General features: G+C 32.5%; 1 long non-coding RNA gene across 2 annotated transcripts; it reads right to left on the bottom strand.

Annotated features, from left to right (window-relative positions):
* Positions 1-1,514: 1,514 nt before the first annotated feature.
* LOC143224089 (uncharacterized) lies at positions 1,515-26,110 on the bottom strand. Of its 2 annotated transcripts, XR_013013202.1 has the most exons (4): positions 25,927-26,110; positions 9,587-9,775; positions 3,177-3,265; positions 1,515-2,449 (listed from the first exon to the last, which is right to left on the bottom strand). It is a non-coding gene; the product is annotated as an uncharacterized LOC143224089 (long non-coding RNA). The 2 variants fall into 2 exon arrangements; XR_013013201.1 differs by having other exon boundaries at positions 1,515-3,265.
* Between the last annotated feature and the right edge of the window lie 1,659 nt (positions 26,111-27,769).

The raw sequence follows: 27,769 nt of genomic DNA, 5'->3' as shown, positions 1-27,769 counted from the left end.
ATTTTATAAACAAGAACGTTTGGCATATTACATTTATATCTAAAATATTGGAATTATTTCTCAATATATTTGTTGGTGGACAATTATTTTTTTGACTTCAAAACATTCAATACACTAATGGGAATTAAGCACTGATGCTACATATTTCATGATGTCTGTGTATGGATGATTAGATACGGTAATATCACACAGAGAACTCAAGTATTTACGTTTCTATTAAAAGCATATTACATCCTTACTGTGTACGTTCTGTGAACCTTGTTTCAAATCGCTGTTCTTATTTTTATTATCCAAACTTTTAATCAAAACAGCACGTCAGGAAATTCTACATTAAATGTGGCTTGTCTCTTTGTCTTCACTCTAGTTCCAACATCAGACAGAAAGTCCGTTATTTACTTTATTTTAAATTCTTCAATTTAGTTATTAATTTTACTGTTTTTGAGAGATATGTCCCATTTTTAAACGCAGAATATACTCGTATAGTTTAAATGTTGTACGGTTGCTGACGTATAAGAAATGTTTGTATAACATTTTAGTGCACATCTGACTGTCTAAAAACATTATGTACATCACTTTGGCTTTTTGTTCTGTATATAAACGTTAATTATTGGTAACATTCAGGTTTTTTACATTTACATTGTGTTTTGTATCTTAAGACAGCTGGTATTTGTAATAAAAGTTTTAATAGCTATACCAGCCGTTTCTAAATACTTCAAATTTTTACTTCAAGTGGATTTTCCGTCATCACGAATAACATTGTATTTTACTGTTGTTTAAACGATATTAATTTTATAATTTTATTTAACAATAATTTCTGATCGAAGTAAGCTATATATTTATAGCGAAATTAAATTACGATTTTTATGAGTAGCTGTCTTTGTCTCTTGTAGGATCGCAGAAGTTCATTTTTTACATTTAATGTTATTGCGTATGTTTTTACTTTTTTTGATGATTGAGAAAAATACACAGAATAACTGATTTAAATAATATCAAAACACACAATTAGCTGATTAATGATATGTAACATATTTATCCATATATATCCAAATGACACAGCGGCATGTCCGCGGACTCACACCGCTAAAATCTGGGTTTCGATACCCGTTGTGAGCAGAGCTTTTTGGTTAATTCAAACCATATATATATATTTGTGTCGGTTTTATATTAGAAGAATCTTTTTAATTGCTGCAGCGTTTTTCTGTTCATTACTTTTAAATTTATTTTTGTTTCGGATTGTTTTCAGGTTATAATAGACTAACATAATTTGTCAGAAGTTTTAGAGTGATTAAGTCTGAGCCTTGAATGTAGGCCGTTTAACAATGTTTCCTATATGATGCTATTTCCGCTATGTTACGTAATATAATTTATCTCGGACGCGTCTCCAATTTATTATGTCACGTATTACGATTTCAAACAACCTGAACTGAATTAAACTGTAACTTTGATTTAGAAATTAATTAAATGTCGATATTTATCAAGTTTATGGTATTTGCCAACAAGATTGAAACACACAATTTTCTTTCTTAACACAAATATATTTTAATACACAAGCAATAATACAACTTACAATAACAGGTATTACAAATAGTTGTTACAAATATTGATTTACATACAAAACTTTTATAAACTTACAAACTATATCGAGTTATTTATTTTGTCGGAAAATAAATATTTTATCGATGGTACGCAATCAGCGAATTAATTTTGTGTTGATACAGGTATACTTTACATAAGGAGAAGCTAGCTAGCTTCTTCACTAAGCACACGTGAGTTTTTCACTAACGAAGATATTTAATGTCCTCGTAGAAATAATAACGTCTGAAATTAATTTACTGAAGTTCAACGGCTTGTAATGTTCGAAGCCTGTAAACATTCCTGGTCAAAAAGCTGTAGTTTCGTAATTAATAAGCGTTAATTAGAGTTTTAGATTCCAAGGTTTATAGTATACCAACTGTATCAAACCAACAGTATATACTGCCTCTTGGCGTGTCGGTTTATAAAAGTTTGGGCGAGGTTCTAGAAATTTCAGTTGGCCCAACAATACTGAAGATACTTTAGTGCGTTTGTAAAATATATATTGTTGCTTATTACACTCCAGAATCTTCTACAAATCTAGTGAATAGACGGAAATTTCGCAATACACATTTGACACTGTAAGTTACAAGCATTTCTAAATATATATTAAACTGAGAAAAAGCATCGATATTACAATAAATATATAATAGTAAATTCGTTACAGTTGAAAATAAACGATACCAAAATTTTCACGTGCGAATATGAGTGTATTTCAAGTTTTACCTTTTGTTGCGTGCATAGTGTTTTTAAATAATTTTTTTCTCAAGGCATAGTGTTCTACTAGGCCTACTTGAATGTAAAGGCAGCAAGCAATACATGTTTAAGTTTTCTGTACTTTCCCATAATTCCTTTCGCTCTACTTCTCTGGGTTTGACTGTTTTTGGAGAAAATTTTCATTAGTATTCCTGAATGAATCAAAAGCTGGATTAAATAAAAGAATACGCTAAACTTTATTAACATTAATTGATAAATTAGCCGCTTTAAATAAAAACTCTTTATTCCACTTATTTCTTGAATCTAGCTCAAAATTGCTAGAGAATAGAATTCTCAAAATTTGGGTTGAATGCATAATTTATTTGCCGAATTCGACAGGCATCTTTAACACTAGAATGTTATTGTTTATACATTGCGGACGGTTGCTCCTAATTATCAAAATCAACGATTACCTAGTAATGATAACAATAATGTTACAAAATAAAGCTACTGTTGATTGTTACATAATCATTGGTGTAGCAATAAGCTGTTATTAAATTCTGATATAGAAATGTTCCTAGAATGGTGAATCTCTATCTCGTAACGATAGCGTTTTGATCACAAGAAATCAAGGCGTTATTAACGCAGCAGTTCCTTTTACTCATAAGAAACCCTGTCGTTGTTAAACCGATAGTTCTGATTTAAACAAACACTTTGATCATAAAAAGTTCTGGTGTTAATAAAGCGATAGTTCCGATTTGAATAAAGATCATGAAATACAACGAACTGCATACAAGCTTTAGTTAAATTTATGATCATATTGGTATGAAGAAACATAAATTAAACGTAGTCGTGGATACACACAAACACAGACTGAAACGGGTGAAAAATAAAATACTGTTCCTTACCAACCACCTTGACCTCGTATGAGCTAGACGACATGCATCTCGATCTACCGGCTGTAGAGCATGAACCTCTCCAAGCGTTTCGAAAATTACTGCAAACACAAACGCACGCATATAACTTGGTGCATTAAACTATCTGAAAGCAAATGTTATTTCATTATTATACACATAACGTGCTTTATAAAAGACATTTTTTGACACTTTTTTTTTTTTTGAGTCACGTAAAAATTTCATTTCACATCTTTACCCTCACTATACAAAACATCTTGGCAGATAGATGATTAATAGCCATTGAGTTGATTCCACTTATAAATAAACTACTGTCATTTTCAACAAAGAAATTAACCATAATGAGTTTTAAGTAGCAAACATGGCCCTCACATGTGATTGAGAAAATCCTTGTGCACCTCTCAGCTATCAATCTTTTGATCACGTGAGAGACTGGAATATTTCAAACCAAAAATAATACTTTTTTCTAAATACGTATATATTGAAGTATACATTAACGAACATTGGTTGTATACACACAAGAATTCTACGAACGTCTTCAATAAATAAATAATTATCTAGTTTCGCACATTTACCTCTGAAAAACGTTGACGTAGTATAAAATTACGCCTTTAGTCTCATACGTTCATTGTGCATATTTAGTCAGTTATTTTTCAACCCTAAAACTGAACACAGAGAAAATCCTAAATTTATTGATTTATGTTCAGACTGAGCAAATAAGACATTTTGAACCTTATGCGTTGTATAGTTTAAGTTTAAATGTGTTTTGTATACGAAAATTACAGTTTATATCATATATTTGACTCGTCCAGTTGCAGTCAGATATTTTCTTCATAAAATGTAGATATAAAATGTAAATTGCATAGAATGTTATAACATTTTCATAAACGGAAGATCAAAGGGCATTTTAAATCAACGAGTAAGGGTAAGCGTTTTCATTTATAAATTGAAAAACGTGAGCATTTAATTAGTGAAACATTAAACCACCTATTCATCTAGATTCCAACAAATGACATTTTCATTAAATTGAAATCAATGTTAGCATTGTTAAGAAAGCGGTTTCTATTCGATAGGCTGTTTGTTTTTCGTAGTTTGATATTTTTAAAACTATCGTACACTAAACATGCGCATTCTACAACGTATATTTTAGAAGTTGCTCTATTTAAAGTGTATAAGCTCCACATTTCCTGGAGATCACATCCCTTGATATACATAAAAGTACCGTATTCAGGTCTTGCATGCACTCAACCACCAGAAAGTATTGCTTCTTCCCTCTGTGTTAAAGTTTGGATAATCTTATGTTACGCTGTGGAAATGTCAAGAGATGTGAAACTATAGGCGTGTGTGCATTTTATAGCAAAGCCAATTAAGTATGCTTATTTTATAGGATATCGAAATATTGAGATACGTAAGTCGTATATTACTCAAGGTATTTCTAGATTTCACTTCGTAATTTTACACTCCCCTTCCTGCATTTGTTCTAGTACGGGTTACTAGTTCCATTTTCTTACAAATTTTGACATTTATAAAAAAAGAGCTAATTGTGCAAACAAAGAAAACCAGTCTAAAAGAAACTTAGCACCAAAAACACCATTGACAAACATAACATCACGTGACAAATTACAGGACAATCAGAGCGACGCCTCCCGCTAGTACAGCGGTATGTCTCCGGATTTACAACGCTGAAAGCAGCGGTTCGATTCCACTCGGTGGGCTCAGCAGATAACCCTATGTGGCTTTGCTATAAGAAAATACACACACTCAGAGAGACAGAGAAACTCCGTCTATTAGATTTAAACTTAAAATCGCATACTTCACCTGTTTAAGCAAATGTTAAGCTAACAACGTCTCATGCTACCTTTCATTGTCTACTACTACCACCTGCGGGAATAAATTAGAAAAAGAGGTTATTACAATAGAAAACTGGGATGATAAGTAAAACTTATGAATCAATCCAAACTTTAGTGAAGCTGTAAGAAACTAACCTGTAAATAGTATCATCACATCCTCACCCTTGTTAAATTGATTTGGATTTCTCAATAGAATAAAGTAATAAATAACATATATATATTCAAATTAAGCGCACTTAGTTTCAGATTTAGGTTGTTAAATGAAACTATCTTCTGACTTAACTTTATAATATTTAATTTTTCAGTAGCTCCCAAAGGTTTTGTGCTCACAGCACCCTAAGAAAATAATTTCAACTTCACGGCACATTCGTTTGACCCTCCGTACCAGAAAAGATGACAGTTTTTCTGATTAAAAACATGAAATACATTTATTTGAGACGATTTTGAATAAAGAAAAATGCTCTCAAATTAAAAATAAGGTCGTGTTGTCCTAAATAAAGTTGATTATTCTACAAGGTCATGAAAAAGCATACATGATGCCATATATTTACAAAGTTTCTCGGAACACTGTTTGGGAACCACTGTAATAGATTGTTTTTTTTTTTTTTTCAGTTTTGATAGCTATAAAAAGAACACAATAAAAAAACAGTTCCTTCTCTATAGCACCACAAAATTTGTCGTATGAAAAGTTCTTGCTTTAAATATAATTTTAATCTAATTTAAAATCACTTAGAACTGTTATTGTTTGTCTCCAGAGAGTATATTTTACTAAAACAAATAACCATCTGCTAGTGCAGCATTTTAACATGAGTGAATTCATTCACAAGCTACAATTATTAATTACTTTTAATGTAGACATTTAGAATGTAGAATGTAAATTATTCCTTGTATTTTGATTATATTTATCAGAGCTATGTATATTTAGAAGTGCCTTAATTCCCGTTAAATATTTCTATTTTGTTAACCCATTATAAAAACAACAACAAGAAGAAATGTTAATGTTTTGTAATAAGTTACCATTCGTTTCGATCACATTTTTACAGCTTTATTTAATGACTTATGTATAATGCTTACAGAATGTACTCCTTATTGAAATAAGTTATCATAATTTACGCGCCCGCCGCTAGTACAGCGGTATGTCTCCGGATTTACAACGCTAAAATCAGGGGTTCGATTCCCCTCGGTGGGCTGAGAGGATATCTTGGCCCGGCATGGCCTAGCGCGTAAGGCGTGCGACTCGTAATCCGAGGGTCGCGGGTTCGCGCCCGCGTCGCGCTAAACATGCTCGCCCTCCCAGCCGTGGGGGTGTATAATGTGACGGTCAATTCCACTATTCGTTGGTAAAGAGTAGCCCAAGAGTTGGCGGTGGGTGGTGATGACTAGCTGCCTTCCCTCTAGTCTTACACTGCTAAATTAGGGACGGCTAGCACAGATAGCCCTCGAGTAGCTTTGTGCGAAATTTCCAAACAAACAAAAAAAAACATAATTTACGTACTAGTGCTTATAAGGGACTTAGATCTTTATTAAACGTCTCGTTTGATATTCGTCCTTAAGTACAAACAGGGAGATACTATTTCTTCGGTAAAATCATTTCTACAAATATTTCAGTGTTGTCAGAAATCCCATCATTAAAAATTCAGTTTTCTGTTTATTGTTGTAGTCATCTTTCATCTCTATTCGCAACCTCTTTTCGGGGAAACAGAACTAATTTATATTTGAACATTTGGAACTGAATTTCTTCAATATGAATGGCCTGTTATGAGCACGTGGACAATGGACTAAAGGTCAAGGTATAAAATCTTTAAGATGTGGTGTAATATTTCTAACTTTAAACTACTGACCATACGGAAGGCAGCTAGGAGAAATACTAGTTGTCACAAGGATTTTTTTGCGGCGACATTTTTAGTAGGATAATGGATTGAACGTTATCATTATAACGTGTTCGAAGATGAATGTGGAGCACATTCAACGTTATCAAGTGTCAAAACCGGATATAAACAACACCCCACTTCCAATCCACAGTAAAGCGATAGACATTTTGAATCATTTACATTATTCATTTTAATAGCGCTATTGAAGTAGAAATATTTAGTTCCCTAAAATTTATATTCAGCTCATATTGTCTGATAATAGATTAAGTTTGAATCATTTTTACTCATACTTAGGCTTTTAAGTACTGTACGCATTATCATTCCATAAAAACATTACCTTCCATAACTTCGAGTTGTACCATACAAATTCCGATGTTTTTCTACATTAGTTTTACAGTTACGACAGAAAGTGTTCGTACCCCTGCATCCCGAGTAGTTTTTTGCTCATAACTTATAAAAGTATCACGATTAGGCTAATAGAAGTAAGATATATTATAAATATTATACTAACACACATCTAAACAAATTTTTATGTAAATTTAATTTACATTTTCGTCTGTGAATGCCTACCTTACCTCAATAAATTTTTCGCGAAGGCAATGAAATCACATACGCTGGTGTTTTGAAACAATGAGACAGATTCATGACCATAGAACTGCTTGACATTTAATACCTTAGTATTCGTGCAATCTCATTTGTTTTAACAGTATGAAATAATATTCTTATAAATAGGTCAACAAAGTTACTAAACATAGTTTGAAATACAACTTTTTTTTCACTCGTGTTACCCTTAACCTTCACTAACTAGATACCAGATGCCATATGGAACATACAGTTAAATCATGGAATACTTGGTCGTTAAAATAAATTTATTTATTTTTCGTATTCAACCTGGCACCGGCACTGGGCACACTTAAACTGAAATACACGACAACAAATAGTTTTGTTTCGTGAATACACAATATTTTATCATTTTGTTTTTTTTTATCAAACTTTGTGAATGTAAACACTTGACCATATTTACACGTGACATATTAGACTTTATGGCGCAACGTTTTCACGTGCACCACTTTTCTCATAACCCGCTTCGAACAATTCTAGTTTTATTTCTAACTTACGCGTATGGTGTACTTTGGTATTTTTTCTGGGGATATTTTGAATTAATACGATATTTAAACGTTTAAAAATAATACGAAGTTTCCATTTGAATGTCTTAGACTTCCTTCTATTTGAATGTCTTCTTTAGGCATTTCTTCCTGTTATCCTGCGCCTTGTTGCAACAAAACGTTTGCGGTATCAACAACTTGCTACTGAGCTTTTTTTCCCGCTATTTAAAATAATAACGTAAGTTGTTGTTTTCTCTGCTTAATTCGCAGTTACCTTCCTTACTTTTCTTAGCTTCACCTTTGTTCAGATTTGCGTATTATTTGTTTATATTGTCACATTATTGGTCTTAAGTACGACTAGTTTAATTGAAACAAGATTATTCGTGATTTAAGACAATTGTGAAAAATAAATATATGATTATAAACAAAGAATAATATATGAAGCTCACTCAGTTCGTTTCTAATGATAGCCGGTAGCTCAACTGTAATAAAAAATACTTGTGTTTAGAATGCAATGCAGAGTAATATATAGATACAACATTGAAAGATAAAGCAATATTTTGTCAACAGTGGTTCCTATTCTTGTAAGTATCTGAAATCCACTTAGTGTTTATTTGTTTCCTTGTGTTGTTTTCAAACTAATAACTAGTATCTTAGATCACACAAATACGGACACGTTTGTACACAGGTGTACTATGGCGATTGAACTTTTTGATTACGTTTGTGTATCCTTATGTACAACAACACTGCCGAAGTTACTTAATAACTGTTTCTACAGTTACGACAGATAGTGTTCGTACCGCTGCGTCCCGAGTAGTATTTTGATCATAACTTTAAAAGTATCACGATTAGGCTAATAGATGTAACATATATTATAAATATTGTGCTAACACACATCTACATAAATTTTATGTAAATTAAACGACAAATAAACTGTTTATAAACATATAACGAAAAATAGGAGGAGCAAAAAGTGTTCGTACAAAAAACTGATATTCCCGTAAAAACTTTGTTTAGTTTGATAAATAAACTACATTATATCATTCCAGAACTAGACACTGGGTTCATAATTATTGGAATTTAGCCAGCAAAAAATTTACTTCCGGCAATTTAGCGCCGTCTCCGTGATTATCTGGTTGGTCATCATGGCGAACAGGAAACAACTGTCCAGTGATTTAAAAAAATCAAATTATTGTAAAATATAAATCTCGTGTGTGTCTTTCTGGTATTGCTACACAACTTAATGTATCGAAATCTACTGTTCAAAACATAATTGTCAAGTTTAAGCTTACAGGATCAACTGCTAACCTCCCTTGTTCCGGACGCCCCACCAAAATTCCAAAGAGAACGAAGAGGAAGATTCTCAGAGAAGTTAGTAGGAACCCTCGTTTACCACGAAATAACATACAGAAACTGGTAAGGGAAACTAGGGTTGAAGTAGGCACCTATACAGTTACGAACATGTTACGCTCTTCTGGGTTAAAAGCATGCCATCCTCATAGAACTCCATAATTAAAGCCTGTTCATTTAGAGGCACGATTGAGGAATGCAAGAAAGCATGTAAATATACCATTTACCTATTGGAAAAGTATTCTTTGGTCAGACGAGACTAAAATCGAGCTTTTCGGCTACAATGATGTTCGCAATATTTTCCGTAAGAAAGGGGAACGAAATCTTCCAAAGAACACCGTCCCTACAGTTAAACACGGAGGTGGCTTGATCATGCTATGGGGTTCCTTCAGCTCTTCTGGTGTAGGCAGCCTTCACTGCGTCAACGGAATCATGAAAAAAGAAGAGTACGTTGATATATTAGACACTTATACCAAGAATACATTTTCGTAAATGTAAAAATATATAGACACTTTGAAATTAAAATTATAAACTTTATTTACCTCAACCTTGGAAAGAGTATTTTGACATCGCATAATCAATGAGTGTCTTAGAAAGTTACAATAAAATAGTTTTATCAGCTGCCTACTGCTTCACTGGTATTGTATTTTGTGAATAAATAACTACATCTTGCTAAGTTCATTTCATTAAAGTAAGTTCTAAGGTTACAGTTTATCTATTATGATTGTTAAAGACAATTACGTTAATCGTTGGCTACAGTAATTAACTTGTGCTTTCAAACACTACTGTTCTTTGTTTGGCAATAGTTTTAATAACATCAAACATTTCATCCGTTAAAGCTATTACGCTACGCCCTTTTAGCGCTATCCACTATTCATCAAATATTTTGTCATTAAAAACTATTATGTTTGTTAGTTTAGTATTATTCACTTGAACAGCAGTAGTAATTCCACCATACTTTTTACCTTTAAGTTTAAAAACTATCATGCTTTCTTAGTTTAGCGTTATCTAGTTGCATAGTGAAGGCAATATCCACTTAACAGAAAGCAAAATGAATGATGGTTATTTGATAAACATAACGTGCTGTCCAGCATTTTCAATACGTGTCCTAACTTCGTGCAGCACTTGATAAAGATGTCATTCATAACTCAGTTTTTATTCTGCTTTTATAATTTTTTTTAAATCAAACTATACTGCAATAGTGAGGCAAACATCTGTCATATTAATGAATGTAATCTTTCTTGCTATATGCATATAATTATGTACTACAACAGTCTAGATCTAATCTTTCATTCGGTGATTACATATTAAACTCAAAACCTTAAATCAAGATCGCATAAAGCATATTTGCAGCATATAACTATATATTATTTGTTGATCAACTAATGTATGACTCTCTGATTCTGGTCTTAAGTACAAACACAGGTCAAGTGAATTAACAGCTATGAATTAGCTATTAAAGGCATAAGATGAATGGTAGGGTATATATAAAGCTGCAAGTCTATGTTAGTTTATATCCGTTAATCAACATATCAACTCTTGTTTGATTGCTTGTAGAAACAATACATGAAAATTTTCATGTGTAAAAGAAACCTACCAATCAACACAATACTAAAAACATTCACTGAAGCAATAAAAATATTTTTTTTTCTGTTATTTGTTAGGTTACTCTTGTAACCTTATTTGTTGACTTACTCATTCTTGTCTTTAACCTTATACAGGGTAACCTGAAAATGACATTCAAATCCAGTAAATTTAAACTTTAAAATATCATAATTAAATTTTTGTCTATATAAAGCTCAAAACCAAAACTTAACAGCCATCCAGCCATGATATGTAACATGTAAACGTTATCTATTAAGTTTAAAAACTAAGCGACCACCAGATATTTAAGCAAATTCTTTAAATAAGCAATTTTATGCAAAATAATTTAAAGAAAAATACATGAAAAAAGCTGTTTTCTAGTTTTCAAAAAATTGACAACTTTCTAAGAATGCTTATTGCCTTAACTGAGTCACGGATGCGTAAAATAAGATCTATTTAACAGTCATTTCGGTATTATTTGCTATAGAGTAGTCCAGTAATTGGAGGTGAGTTGTGGTGACTGGCTCTCTTTACTCTAGTATATCACTTCAAAATTAGGGAATACTAGCACAGATAGCTTTCGATTTGTTTTGCGCATAAATTAAACAAACAAGCAAACAATACATGCTGAAATAATACTTACATTTGGTTTCCATAACAAGATTATGATAAAAGTTATATTTTTTACATTAAAATATTTTTAGTGAGGTAACTACGTATGATTTTATTTGTTGTTCTGTCCACAATACTAATTGAAACCGTTTGTATATAAATATCTTAAAACCTCGAGGAAAGTTGAAGCTTACAATCTACCAAACTAGAGCTTGTCTGAAACCACGAAACCCTAAGAAATTGTAATAAAATTAATAACTTACTAACATATTTGTCCGCGAAGTAACGTTTGAATGATTTAAAAAATATATCGGGTTTCAATACCGACAATGAGCAGAGCAGAGATAGTCGATTGTGACGTTTTGCGCTTAACAACAAACAGTCATTTCTGGAACTAGACAATTCATTGATAATCAGAAAAAACACAAATCTGCACTCTTTTATATGCCTCTTCACTATATGCCTCATCTTCATTATTTCATCTAGTTTTTGGATATTCGCATAAAGCAGTTCAAGGGCTATCAACGCTATAATCACTCCTTGTTTTTAGTCAATATAACCGTCCATCAACTCTTCAACGTCACGCTCCAACCCGACCCCGAGGTTCCAAAGTGCAGAGCTTAATTATGAATGTTCTTTGTGGTAATGGGTGTGTGTCTGTTTTCTTATAACAAAGCCACATTGGGCTATCTACTGAGCTCACCGAGGGGAATCGAGTCTCTGATTTAAGCGTTGCAAATCCGTAGATTTATCGCTGTACTGGCGGGGGGGGGGGCGTTGTGGTTATGGAGTACGAACGTGGTATCCGCCGATCCGTATTCCGGCACACTTATTTCTGGACCACACTGGACCAGTCTTTAGTTAAGAAGCAATATTGTGCTAGCTAGAAAAATTATTGTCTTGTTCAATGAACTGGCCAAACATTTAACTGAAGAAAGAAACGAAGATAAACTTTGTTTTTTCCTATTAATAATTTTCTAGTTTTCAAAATATTTGGAATGTTATTCATTATTTTAAAATAAAAAATATTGTTAATATAAGTGCAAAATAGACGACAGATATTTGAGTTTATCGACAAATATAGTTACTGATCTCTATATTACGAAGGTGAAATTCTGACATTTTGCTAAAACAATATTCTGTTTCAGACAACGATACGAGTTGGTCCTTTGAATTTCGGAGATGGTAAATCGGGTTTAAATCCATGCGATGCCGCAATAAATTATTCGCATTTTACGCTGCTTTTGCGTTATAAGAACGACGGTATATCCATTCGTATGAATAGTGAAAGGTAGGTATCGCTAAGTGGCATCCATCCTTTCTGACTAGTTGTTCAAAATCAGGAACGATGGTAGATGTTATTTTGCTATAAAATATAAATACAAAGTTTTACGTGATGAAGAAAAACAATACAACCAATTTATAAAAACACTGTAAATTCTATAAAAATTTCAAGTTTAACTCTGTGTAAACGTATATAATACTTTCAAGTCTGACACTGTATAAATTTCTGTAAAATCTTCAAGTCTAACACTGTGTAAATTTCTGTAAAATCTTCAAGTCTAACACTGTGTAAATTTCTGTAAAATCTTCAAGTCTAACACTGTGTAAATATCTACTTTCTTATTTCATTTGTTGACCCACGAAATCATACTTTGTGTAATGAATGATGCGTGTGAGGGCTCAATTTTCGTGTTTGTTTTGAAAGTGAAGCATAGATATAGATATATGAAATAAAAATCATATCATCAGTTTGTAAACATCATACAACAAAAGTTTAAAATCATACTCGGTATACAATAGCTATAACACAAATAAGAAATTGTTCTCTTAAGCCGAGTGACACAAACCCTTTCGCTGCGGCTGGGATGTATTTTTACCAGTGCTCCAACCCCTCACACTGCGACTTGGAGCTTAGCTTGCTTAATGAGATCAACCCCTCACACTGAGACTTGGAGCTTAGCTTGCTTAATGAGATAAATGTTTTCCATTTTTATTCAAACTTGCCGCGCCTGACGCATGAGAGTAAAACGAATTAGAAAATATTTGCTGGTATCCCATCTAAAGTTAATATATGTTTTCCTTCACTATCTTCCACTCAATCCTTTAGTTACCTACAACATGTCTAAGCGGAATGTACGACAACTACATGCCGATCGCGACCGCATCGCTAGATCGTCGATCATTAACCCTGATTACCATGTAAATACGCTTGATACGCTTAACTCAAGCGCCTTAAAAGACAGTGAAAGTGTGTCAAGCGGTGTTCAAATGCGTCATGAAGAGGCAATGTGACGAGAGGATGCTAATTCTCCATCTAGTGATAATAAACAAAATGATGAGACTGGACCCAGCAGAGGAAGGTTTAAACAGCGTCAACAATGGGAAATATTTGTCCCAGTTGCAGTGTGATAGAGATGGGAACACAGGGAAATACGTCCCAGCCGCAGCGATTGGGATAAATGTATCGTTTTCACTGATCTGTCTTCACGTTATTTTCAAAGTCACATGAGTGAATTAAGAGAACAATTTCTTATTTGTGTAATAGCTATTAACAAATTCGTTATTGTAAGCTCAAAACCACATTCAAACAAACAAGCGTACTGACACAAAATACTTAGCCACACGCTAGAGGAACAGTTTTTAGAGCATACACCTCTGCCATGCAGTGTTGATCATATACGGCTTTCAAAAAAGATGAAAATGTAATCGTATGTTCATTGTTATCAATGAATATGAACCATTTTCGGAAGGACAATGGCAAATAATATTCTACATACGTCCATCAAGTTTCATGAAAATCCAATATTTTTTGAGTGAGTTATAGAGCACAAATAGTCCCCAGTTGATCAGATATTGTTGTTTTGTTTTTCTTAACTTTCGAGATCTTGAGCTTCCAAAAGTTACATAAATGTAAGATAGGGCAACTGGATACCAACTTTTGTCAAAATCCATTCAGCCATTTTCGAGAAATCTTAAAGGTATAAAAACATAACTTCCGTCGTAAAGAGAACAATTCAAGTGTTTAATAATTCAGCCCATAGTTTTATACGACTTACATTTTTAAATGTCAACTACTGTGTACTTTTCTATCCATTAATTAATGGATATATAAAGTTTTGAAACAGTTATTGGTGTGACAATACTAATCGGTTTTTTTCAGTACAACCTTTCATCTGTAACAGCGAGACGTGATCAAATACGATACTAAAAGTACAGAAAGGTTTGTATTTTGCATGTTAAATGTGACCATATCTCGCTGTTACAGACGAAAATTTGTACTGAAATAAACCGATTAGTATTGTCACGCCAATAATTGTTTCAAAACTTCATATATGTTCAGTCCCTCAAAAGTTCAACGGTAAACCTTCGGATTTACAACGCTAAAACCAGGAGTTCGATTTCCCTCGGTAGATACAGTAGGTAGTCCGATGGTGTTTTGCTATAAGAAAACACACATGTTGTGTGAATTTGATAATTATGTGTATACCTTTTAAAAGAAAGTTACTTAATAGACCTAAACCCAGTCTAACGTATGTTGTTCAACAAACAGACAGGCAATGTTTCTTGAGTATTTTTCTGAGATTACAACTTTGGCAGCTCGCTTCGGTTACCAGTTTACGACAAAATTTCCACTAACGCAGATGAGAACATTGGTTCGTTGTATGAGAAAAGAGATTTAAACAACACACTAAAAGTTCACTTATTTTTTAATTAGGTTTGCTTGTCAGAATAATGTTCAAATGGACAAAACAATATTTATTCAGCCAAATTGATTCTTGAAATTACATTTTTTATTGTTCCATCGTAAGACATCTAAAGATAAAGCTTTATGAAGGGTAAATAAACATTTACAAGAAGCTGTACGAACTTAAGCTCCACAATATAAATCATGATCAATTAAAATCAGTTGCTAAACTGTTAAATGATCAGGTGTAGCTCAAACAATTTCACAGATGATACAAAAACAACTATTTACACCTCTTCACTTTTTACTCAGTGAAGTAAATGGTTATTAGGAATATTGGAAGTGATCTTTAAGTTATCAAAGTCTGGAAGCCAAAGGTTTAGTTCACTATTCTTTGGACCTCTGTTCATTTTACGTCTTTGATTGCTTCTGATGATACCATGAGAAATTCCCTTTTTGCTTATTTCTGCTTCAAGCTATGGATATGATTTAAAGTTTGTCAAAGGAGTTAATGCCTGTTTTACTGGCTTTCCCACTAAGACAAGTAATAACAAATATTAACTGGAATGGATTATATTACTAACAACTTACAAAAACAAGTTAGTGGAACACTATAATTGCAATTCAGTTTAAATACTCTTAGCCCGAGGTATAAGTATTGGGTATATTTGTGTTATGAAGGTCTTGAGAATAAGGTTAATAGTGGGATTAAAAACATATTGTAATATATCTAACGACTCTGTTTTAGATGACAATTTTTAATAAAATATTATAAAAGATTTCAGTTTTACAATACGTTTCACGTTCTATCATTGGTTTGCATCACAATTAGTTATTTTTAAAATTTAAAAAAGTTGGTTAAGCATACAAAGCAGAGTTATAGTGAAAACTGGGTCCTGCATGGTCAGGTAGGTCTGAGAGTCACGGATTGGAATACCCGTTACACCAAATACTCTCGCCCTTTCAGCCGTGCTGGTGTTATAATGTTTCGATCAATCCCACTATTCGTTAGTAAATGAGTAGCCCAAGAGTTGGCGGTGAGTGGTGGTAACTAGCTGCCTTCCCTCTAGTCTTACAATGCTAAATTAAAGACGGCTAGCTCAGACAACTCTCGTGTAGCTTTGCGCGAAATAAAAAAAAACAAACAATCAAATACTGTTCTTTGGTTTTCTAGACCCACTGTAGCAGACGTGTTTCGCTGAATTCACAGTTAATTAATTACTGCTTTGTAGAGCGAATCAAATAAAGTTGGCCTATAGTGATGTAATGCAAGCGGTTTGTTTAACTTCGACGTGTGATAAACCTAAGACACTTCGGATATATGAACGACATGTGAAGTACCCTCACAATTAATTATACAAATTATCAATTATTATTCAGAGGACTAACAGTGATGACTTATTTATTTGTGCATTTTATTTCCTCACAAAAATGTGAATCACGGTGAAGAAAAGACGACATAAAGACCTATCTGTTGTTGGGTTGTTATAAGTTTGGATTCTTCTCTTTACGACATGAAATTGTGGTGCTTTTACTACGCCACAGTATTTAATGCAGTATTGTAGTTGTTGTTTTACAAGGATCGAACCACACCGGTCAACAGTGTTAAAACGGCATGATGTATTCTAAGCTCTAGCTTCAATCAGCCAACAGCCAAAACACCGTCCGACTAAAGTTTTAATACTTCATTGGAGGTAACAAATTACTACAATTAATGGAAAATCAATAAGATTTGTAACTTATTTAAATTTTTGAAACAAAACTTGAGCGACATATATTTACAAAGGTGTGTTTTCATTGAGTTTAAAAGACTAATTTATAGTGCTAAGGGCTATTTATATATATGTTTGAATTTGAAACTTTTATAAAATAAATAAACATGAAAAAGAAAAAGAAAACATTTTACGTAATATGAGAATAACCTTCGAATGAAACAGACCACACACATGTTACATGGTGTCAACCTACTCTATTCTTACTTAAGCAGCGAAGATAATTTATGGCTCTAGACAATAATTTAAAATCTAGCTTCTGTTTTGTTGTGGTCTTAAACATGACTAAACCATTTTTTATGGATGCATTATTGTTCGGTATGCCTGAATGTTTGAGTTTGATAAAGTAAATCCAAAACCCTGCAACTAGTTTATGTTCATAATTATTCATGCTGTTTTACAACTTCAGCTACTTAGATTAACCGTGGAAAAGTCCATAAACCCTACCAACAAGTTTAAAGTTGGCTAGAGCTTACGCTAGAACTCGTTCCATCACGCGAGTCAACTTACGAAGCAAAACTGACAAAAACGTGGTTGAGACGTAGAATGCTTGATTTGCGTTGCAAATGTAATTCTCTCTTCTACCAAACGTGGCGGTGTTTCATAAAGGCTTCCAGTTATAGTTAAAAATAATAATTTGACGAGTATATTCTTCTTGTGCAGTCAGTAATGCAACAGCAAAACAATTGTAGAACCGAAACTACTCAGTAAAAGCCGCTTGACAAGTTTCTTGTTAAATACTTTTGGTGAAGACAGGCAGTCGAAGTTCAGGAACTACACTTTGAGTCAATTGTTAAGTTACCTTCAATATTTGTTCGTGTACGACTTCTCAACAAACCTAAAAATTGTAAATGTTTTGATTTGGTTGGATCCTTCAATGGAATAGAAAGACGAAGTGTTTGTATTCTCGAATTGTGGTGCGTGGTTTCAAATCAACACCTTTTTTTAAATAGATGAAGTGCGAACAGCTAACTGGATGGATAGTGGTGATAAAGTAAGATATATGTTACTGCATAGAAGCTTTCTCATAGAACGTAATACATTTTGAAATATACATTAAGTCGCTCACAGTTATAGCCGTTTCTTGCTTGTTCCTTATCGATAGACTTGAAAGTTAATGATAGGAAAGAAAATTCTATCTCTGTGCAAAACAACTCATCTCTCATCCTATCACTGATTGTATGTCATGGTTTTACGGATTTTGTATTGCTTTCGACAACAATGTTTGCTTGCACTTAGTAAAATATTTAATCACAAATTAACAAATTCTTACGGCTTTTTAATTTTTTCTCTTCTTTGATGCCACTTCAAAGGTGGTGTAGCTTAAAATATGTTAACCACGATATCTCATGAATAAAAAATATCTTATTTACTACGATATAAATGTATATAATCATAAAAGTAAAAAAATAACAAACAACTTTTTAAATACGGATGCGATTTATGTACATGTACAAGAGCCTAGTAAGTATACGATGCACATATTGCTATTTGACTGGTTTTTATTTGCTAGTTTTATTAGGATAAACTTACACATTTGTTATTAAGTTCAAAGTTGTCCATAATTCTTAATAAACAAATAGTATTTATATAGGTCATGTGCAACTTACAATTACAATAAACCTGTGTTTTTAAAAGTCTGAACAAATCACTTAGAATTTTATTGTCAAATGTCACGTGTTCAACATGAAAGAAAAGTAAATTCAGTGATTAAATGTATTCATGTTAAGGAGGTTCTATGCTGTTTTTTAAAATTAAAACAATTATTCTGATTATTAGAGAGCAATAGTAATATAAAGCTTTAATAACTTGATTTACACCACGCGTATTAACACAAAACTCTGTTCGGAATATCACACGAACGTACATAATAGTAGAATGTTTATGGGTAAAACATTGCTGAACTAGAATATTTAATGAACATGTGAACTCGTATTGTTTAAATATTGCAGAATATTATTTTAACTTTTATGAAAATAGTTATTATGTGATTGTACACATGACCTTTTTATATTTAACTTGACTGGATAACAGTATCTGATATATATATATATATATATATACAAGAATGTTATTTCCAACTTTGCATTAAATCGAGTCTGATATATAATAGAAGGGGTATGTTAATAAAAAAAAATAGTATCTCTCGGTGGGTCAATGGTGAGTTTATGGATTTAGATATTTGAAATCTAAGGTTCGATTCTCCATCGTATACAGAGAACAGGTAGCTCCTTAGGTAGCTTTACGTTAAAATAGCGCACACATAAAACAACCAATGTAGAGTGACGCTGTCAATAAAATAATGATATAAAATTTTACTTTTTCGTGCATAAAGAGTAACAAAATTTTAAATATTCCCTAAATTAAGATGCCATCTATTTTCACTATAATCCATTACTGTGATCTTAAGCAGACCCAATATGGAAATGTTTTGTATATGAATGTTACAATAACGATGATGGCTCATAGCTGAATAATATTCAGAAGACTACACCAAATCTTTTAAATAAGAAACTACTTCAAGGAAAGCAACATTTGTTTATATAAGTATTATAAAAACATTTAAATAAATAATCAACTAGTGAACTTGTAATTCAAAAAATTCTTTGTTCTATTCGGTAAGTTTTACTTAGAACGTATGAGAATTAGTTATAGCATAATGCTGCTGACAAAATAAATAAGTGTAAAACGAACTGTTTCGAAGGTAATAATTATGAGCTTGACAACGTATTACTAACTTATTTGGTGGTGTTTATTATTTGTTTGGTAGCAAGAGATTAACAGACAAAACTACATCAAAAGAAGATCAACGTGTGCTTCAACAAATGACAAAAGTAGAGGCTACAAACAAATGTATTTTATTTTTAGATACACGTGTTAAGTCATCTTTTCTATCATCACGCCTGGCATAACCAGGTGGTTAAGTCACTCGACTCGTAATCCTAGGGTCGCGGGTTCGAATCTCCGTTATACCAAACATGCTCGCCCTTTCAGCCGTGGGGACGTTATAATGGTACGATCAATCCCACTATTCGTTGGTAAAAGAGTAGCCCAAGAGTTGGCGGTGGGTGGTGATGACTAGCTTCCTTCCCTCTAGTCTTATACTTCTAGCTTAGGGACGGCTAGCGCAGATAGCACTAGTGTAACTTTACCCAAAATTCAAACCAAATTTTTCTATCATCAAATGATAAAAGCAGAATTAATTAAGTCCGATAATTCTAATACACAAAATTTTCACGAAAAAATATCTCTACATCAATCTAATGATTAAGCACCATCCTAATATAATTTCAGTGTTTTAAATGATAGCTTAATACTGGTATAATGCATACGATTACATATTTTTGATCTCATTTTCGTCATTGTTCTGCTTGATCGGGTTGAAGGTCTTTCTTTGCCATGAAATAAGTTTGACATGCTTAAATTAATTATTTAATTAACTTTAGACATTATTCGAGGTTTAGTTGGTGTGCTTCACCTGATGATATCAGATCAACCTGAGGAAGCAATGTGTACTTTTTTAAACTGTTGGGTTTAGATACGTATTTAGACAGTTTAGGCTTCTCACAGATAAACAAACAAACCCTTGCATTAATGCCAAATAACTGTCCCTTTTACAGAATGATTTCGTTTGAAAACATTCTGTATTCGAATTAACATGATAACCAATTGAAATGTATTGAGACGCAAGTTTTTAAGAGAAAAAAACGTAAAGTTTCTGTGAAAGTTTTAAAATTTAAAGTTTTATAATACATTATTTGTTCTTCGAGCAGCTTCACATTTTTTTAAAATTGATACTAATGGAAATAAGAAAACAATAAAAATACCTTGTCATTAATGGTAAGGTTAGCGGAAGGGGATCGCTAAATGCAGTAGGATCGATGGGAGGACAACGTCAAAAAATGCGCTGGATATTGTTATGATAGAAGGTTAGAAAAGGAACAAGGAAAGGGAAGACGCTTTTTGTCATATATGATGAAACTGGATAATAGAGTAATGTGGCTTAACCTTCGAATCAACACTTGTTTTCACTTTGTGTTTTTTTTAGGACTCTCATCAATTTTAGCATGGTTCATATCCTTGTAAGGTCACATTGAAATGTTACTGCATGACAGTGAAACAAAACACCACTAGAATCTCATTAGAAACAATTGCTTTTGTAGCTTACCTGTACTTACATTTTATAAAGATGTGTAGTTTAAATTACTAGCTATCGTGATATTGTGCAACAATTATATACATGCGAAATCGTTACCCCTATTAATCCAAAATGATTTATTTCAATACAAAAGTAAATTGCACCAGTTAAAACAGTGGGCTTTGTGTACCTTCAAATGAATCCATATACCTTTTAACAGTCTCTCCACATTTAACTGAAAATATCTTCCACTGGTCACTTCGTAAATCATGTATGAATAAAGAAAATAATATTGCGATATCTATACAAATTGCTAGTGAAATATTTACTTAGTAAAAAAGCAACAAAGACAAATCTATATTGTAACAAAAGATACAGTCAAGCCAAGTTTAAAATGTAGCTCACTGCTGAAGTTATGAAGTATTCACCACTCGTATGTAATATGGAAGTAGAGTTGCTAATAGAAGAAAAAATAGGAAAAAATATTTATGTAGTGCGAGCTTATTAATACATATACTATACTTCACTTAACTATTAGAAATTAGTGATACTTCTTAAAGAGTAATAAGTGCTTATCTTACAATTTACTAATACTACACACAACTGATCACGAGGAACTCACACACTGAAATAAATTTACACTGGCTTCACTTACGGAGAAAATAGTACAGATAACTAGTTCTTGTAGATTGTTAGTGGTTAGGGATCAAATGTCTGTATCATGTTTGAAGAAAAACACCTAAAGTCTTGAATGAAAGTATATCACAGTCGGCTTGATGAGCATTGATATTTGACTAAAGGTCTCACGTAGCAAATGTAGCGTAGTTGTCATAATATATTTTTTTACTGCTTTTACTCACGGGCTTTTTTAGAATAGTGCCTCAATCCATAACACTTTGTAACAACTACTTATTGTATTGATATAATGAAAACTATGTTGAACAAATGTAAAAAAGAAAAACTGCTACACAAACTACACTCTTAGCTACAAACTGTTATACAACCCACACTTGTTAGCAACTTACAGCCACTGTCGTAAATTTGATAAATTGTTTAGGCAGAGTATTCATGTTGCCGTCCATTCTACAAAGTTTCATCTCTGTCATAACACTTGTATATAACCACTTGGTTTCACTATTTATTTTTTCTGAACAGTATGTCGTCCTTAGAAAGATCTAAGCATTTAAAATTTCTGTGATATTTTATTGTAATTCTTGTTAATAAACGGAAAATGCGATTTATTGATTATAACAGTGTTAAAATAATTTTTAATTCAGGTCCAGGCACGGCCTAGTGGAAAGCATATTGGATTTTAGTGTCGAGGGTTTATGGTTTGCATTCCATTAATGTAAAGAAAGATTTATTCTTTATTAATAATTGTGGTTTCCTTACTAGTCTTTCTACAGATAAAATGTAGATAGATTTTCGTTAAGTATAATGTACAGTATTTCAAATAATAATACTTTTATATACCATTTATATATTATCTTTACTCAGATTTAATCGTAGTAAACTAAATGCAAATAAGTAGGTAAAGTAACATTCATGCATATACATTTTTCAAAATTTAGTGAACGCTGTACATTTTTAATCAGAAAAAAATGGATAAAACTCGTCTAACAGAGTACGACGCAATCTTTAAAATAAACAATGAGCCAGCAGATTGCAAACACTTAGAAATGTAGTTTCATTAGCGGCCTGCTATGGCTTGGTGGTTAGATCACTTGTCTCAGTCGCGGGTTCGAATCCCGTCACCAAACATGCTGTTTAATATTACATCTTGCCAGTACGTTAGTAGTTGGCAAATGATCATAAAAAATCCAACAGCTGGTTGCATTAAACAGTGGATGAGTGTTTAAAAGAATGTCTAAGAAAATATCGTTTTCTGGCATATAAATTGGAAAAAGCACAACATTTGACATCGTCCATTATGTTTGTAGCTTGTAATACACCCAACTGAAACCATTGCCATCAATGATTGCATATGTCTTATAATAACTCTTCTAGAAAATAATGTCGTCGATTATCGTAAGCACCTGGAAAGTTTCCTCTAAAAACTTCCGTAATCTATCAATTCAAGTTTTATACTATTAGTCATATAAAAATAAATACTACCCAATACTCAAATTTAAGCATCTTTATTACAAGGTCTTTGGAAAATAAAGTTGTGTGATATGTCACCTATCTTAGTTCTCGCTTTGTTTTATTCTCCAACTTCTGCACTATCTTTGACCTGTTAGGGCGTTGAGCGCTTTCGAAACACCTATTCGACCAAATATGCATACCTTTATAACGCTTTCCTGTAAAAGTGAAACGCCCTAAAATGTTATGATTATATTTGCAAATTAAATTAGTTATTCAATTATATCAGTGAGAGAGTCAAAATTTGTGACAAAAAAACAACAACAACACATTAACAGGATTTCTCAGACTGACTTATGTTTCCCAAAATAAATTTATCAGTCTGTCTATCCAGCCATTTATCTATCTATCATTTTGCGAAGAGCAGTGTAATAGACGAATTGCGTTTGTTAACTTCGGGAAACATAGAAACATGTATATGTATGTATTAAGCGTTTAAATGTATGTGTAGTCTATGAGCATGCGTCTTTATGCATGATTTACGGGGGAAAATAAGAAAGAAAATTTAAAAAAAACAACAAATTTAGCATAGATCCAATGTTTTCAAAACTTAATGTCTCCAAATAAAGTAGATAAGTAGATTTGTTGAAACATCTAAATTATCACTTTTTTTATTTGCAAATAAAATGTTTTGCTGTAGAAAAGATTAAATCGTCAAGACGCTATTTTCCTTTGGCATAATCTCTACCTGTAATATCTAAGATATACTGGTAGGTTTTGTAATATTTAAAAAGTAAATAACTCAGTAAGATGCCTAAAAGAATGCGTCGTTGTAAAGAACTAAAGTTTGAAAATCTAGAACAGTCTAGTTTGTATATCTAACTACCAAATATGATATGACCTTCTATATTACAGGTTATTACTACTATTAACAAAGCTGGAAGTGGTGTTATGAAATGTACTGTGTATCAAATTAATATATAAATATATATATACACTGCTGGCCAAAATCTTAAGGCCAATGAACATAAAGAAAAAATATGCATTTTACGTTGTTAGACTCAACCACTTATTTGCGTAGAGTTTCGAAAGATGAAAATAAGAAAAGGGATCATAAAAATAAAAAAAACTTTTTTAGCATTTAATAGGGAAAATGTGAACACTATGAAATTAGCTTAAATAGTAGCTGGTCATTTTTTATTATATATTTTATATTTTTGTAAATATAAGTTACACATATTTCAATGCATAATCTGTTACAAATCAAATGGTGCACATAGTTTATGAAACATTCGGGTTTTCAATTAACAGCTATATAAATTTCGTAAGTGTGCAAAGATCTTTGATCAATAAACTAGTTGTCACTGTTCAAATTTGGAACTATGTACAAATACGTAACGTATTAGTTACTCTAACGTCAGTGTTGCTTTCTTTGATGAGGAACAAGAGTGGAAATTCTTAAGAAACGATAGTCTAAAATTACCAGTATCGCTTTCGCGTGATTCATAATAATTTATCCAATCAATCAGCTCACAGATTTGAAAGCTAAACTTTCTTCCGCTCGAGCTGCTCATTACTCGCCGATCCAAGGCCCAGGTACCGTAACAAGGGTGGAGAAAATACGGCCGGAAAGGAGGACCTGGCTAGTCAAATTCCGTGAATACGCGCACGCATATGAGGTTTTTGGGCTCGAGTTCGTCGAGCTTTAAGCCTAACTCTTCACAGCGAACGGGTGGAATTTTGATCAAACAGAGGGAAGGTTACGATAAGTAAAACGACCTTGGTTGAGCATCTAGAGGTGTTTAGAGGCCACAAGGGGTACTATTACACACTTAAATGTTTCTTCCAAATCATGTTTTCGAACTCTCACCAAACGTCTCCTATTGGTTCAAGTGCAATATTTTAACTAAAATGTGTATCGAACATCTATTTCTCTTTGTCTTCATTAGGAGCGTAAGTTCAATTGCTCACAAGTAGACACTGTTAAAACCTTGAGGAACGGTTTTAACACATGGTTTGTAGGAGAATTCTTGTAACCGACAAGCTTCGTGACAGTTAACTTATTCACGAAAAAAAAAGAAATCGTAAAACAAGTTTTGCTATTTGGTGTATGCAGTTTTTAAGTTAAAAACTGATCTAAATAAATCACATAAGTTTAAATGATTTTGTTAACTTGTAATTAAAAATAAACATGAATAATCATGTTTTTTTCCTGGCGCTGTAGCTCCTAAATTACTCGTAAAGGAAATACAATTAGTTAAATCATTTATTTAAGGTAGGTTGAAGGTAGTTATCCTATGTTAGGATAACTTAGGAAAAAATTTTGGAAGACGTTTTCAAGCGCTGCATTTTATGTTTGAAAATCGATCTTGTAGTGGATTATGGAGAGGTGTAGTTTCTTTCTCTTTTTTTTTTTTACTTCGGCTTATGACGTTTTAGTTTTTGCTCATGTCATGCAATTAGTGAAAAGGAGGCGTTCTGTAAGTCGAACGTTCAGTAAAACTTTCAACGAAAACATCGAGGAAATGTGCTAGTGAATGTAAGTTACGTGGCGCCACAGTGGGCTTGCTATTTGTTTGGGTTGTCTTGGATACCGCCATAAGTCCTACTATTGACAATAATAACTTCGACGACGACGGTGACGCCCCTATAATTTCCTATGGTCTAATATTCGGCTAAAAGGTGACCTACCTCCAGTGAAAAAGGTGCTTACTTTGGAAATATTTCACCAGGCATCGACGTAACTGTTTCAAATCATATGCTTGAGAGAATGGAAGTTATTCCAGGAAACGTGTACTGCATATACGGTTTGGTTATAAATACGAAAACGAAGAGATGTTCGTTAGACATTCATGTGACTGGAGAAACGAACACAGAGCTCCTCCCACTACTTATGAAACACGTAGTCGGTCGTGACGATCAGTTAACATCCGGGATTTAAGACCCAAGCACTCATCATGTAACGTATTTGAGTGCAGACTAACACTGAGATGTATCATTTACTAGACGTTACGACGAATTCTCGTGCTTCTTTATAGCTACTAGTAAGAAAAGAACTTTCAGATTTTTATTTGTTCTTTTTTTAAAAGAATCTGTAAAAAGGTAATCTACAAAAAACGAACAAATTACTGATTTACGAACATTGTCTTCGAGCCAACAACAGTAGATACATGTTTCTAAAATAAAAATCTAAAAAGTTATAATACAGAAAAAAAAAATTGTCCGGTCAGACTAGCTGTAAACCTGATACAAGAAGCCAGTAACCGCTTAAAGTAATGTTTTGGTTTGGATTCTGATCGAAATATTGTTCCATGGCACTGTTTGGCTCAGTCCGAAACGTTACCAACATATACGGACTGGCATTACTTGTTGCGGAGATAGAATCGTCGTTGATGACACTTTGTGGAATGGACGGCAACTGGCTGTTGTGGAGACATAAGTGCAGAAGACGACGTTTCGAAAGTCTTCCGCCTTTCGTCGTTATTGATGTAGCTACTGTGCAGCTCATATGCAGAATTGAAAATAAAAATTAAGGTAAGTTATATGATGCTATTTCTATTTTTTTATAGTTCTAGAGTCGTACGTTAGCGAGAACAATATTTAATCATTAAACTACTCAACGAGCTTACTATGAACAGTAGATTGTTGAATTACCCTAATAATTTAACTAGATATAATGTTAAACATTAGATAGTTTTTTTTTCTTTTACCACAAACGTCTGTATAAATATGACTTATTGGTATAAAGAATGTTCTAAAAACGATATTTTACAAAATGTCTCAAAAGTTATGGCAGCAATTTTTCTTTATTCTTAAAAGAATAAAGCGTTAAAATATCAGAGATATTGTTTTAATGGAGCGTATGATACTAGTAAGGGAATGAAAGGCTGAAACAACGAACGTGAAAAGCGTTTTTAGTAGAAATGTAAGTCGTTTTATAAAATGCAAAGAATGTTTTTTAACGTTAAGAGGCCATCTACACGAACTTTAATTGATATTTCATACTTTAAGATGGTAACTCAACGAGATCTAAATATTAAGTTTTTCTTCTATACCATAAAAAGAAGGAAAACATAAGTTATGTAAATGTGAAATCTAAAACTCGGTATTTTGTGTCGTTTTAACTACAAATATTAATCTGTCTATTGGAAATGTCTGAGAAAGTCCACAAGACAAATTATGACAATATAATTTATTTTATTTATTCAAGTTCACAAGCTGGTTTTAAGGTTTTGTTTTTATTTTTTGCAGATATTTTTTACATTTAATCAGTTGACAGAAAATAATACTTGAAGACTTTTTGTTGTAAACGAATACCTACTAAATTTTGCTTGAAGTTTGACAAAACTTACGATAATCAGAAAAAAAATAGATACACGTATATGTCTATATATATATATTATTTGTCCTCTTTGTTTCTATTCTTACAAGAAAAAAAGAAAGTGGAGGGACGTCAATCAGTTGTTTGTCCATCTTTCTTATCACATTCACAGAAATAAAACTGAGTGTTTTTTCACATTCAACTAATAAACTA

The sequence above is a fragment of the Tachypleus tridentatus genome, chromosome 8 (genome assembly GCF_004210375.1).
Source record: "Tachypleus tridentatus isolate NWPU-2018 chromosome 8, ASM421037v1, whole genome shotgun sequence".
In the NCBI taxonomy this organism is placed as follows: domain Eukaryota; kingdom Metazoa; phylum Arthropoda; class Merostomata; order Xiphosura; family Limulidae; genus Tachypleus; species Tachypleus tridentatus.
Note: the sequence above shows the minus strand (reverse complement) of the source record. Positions and strands in the feature narration are given on the sequence as shown.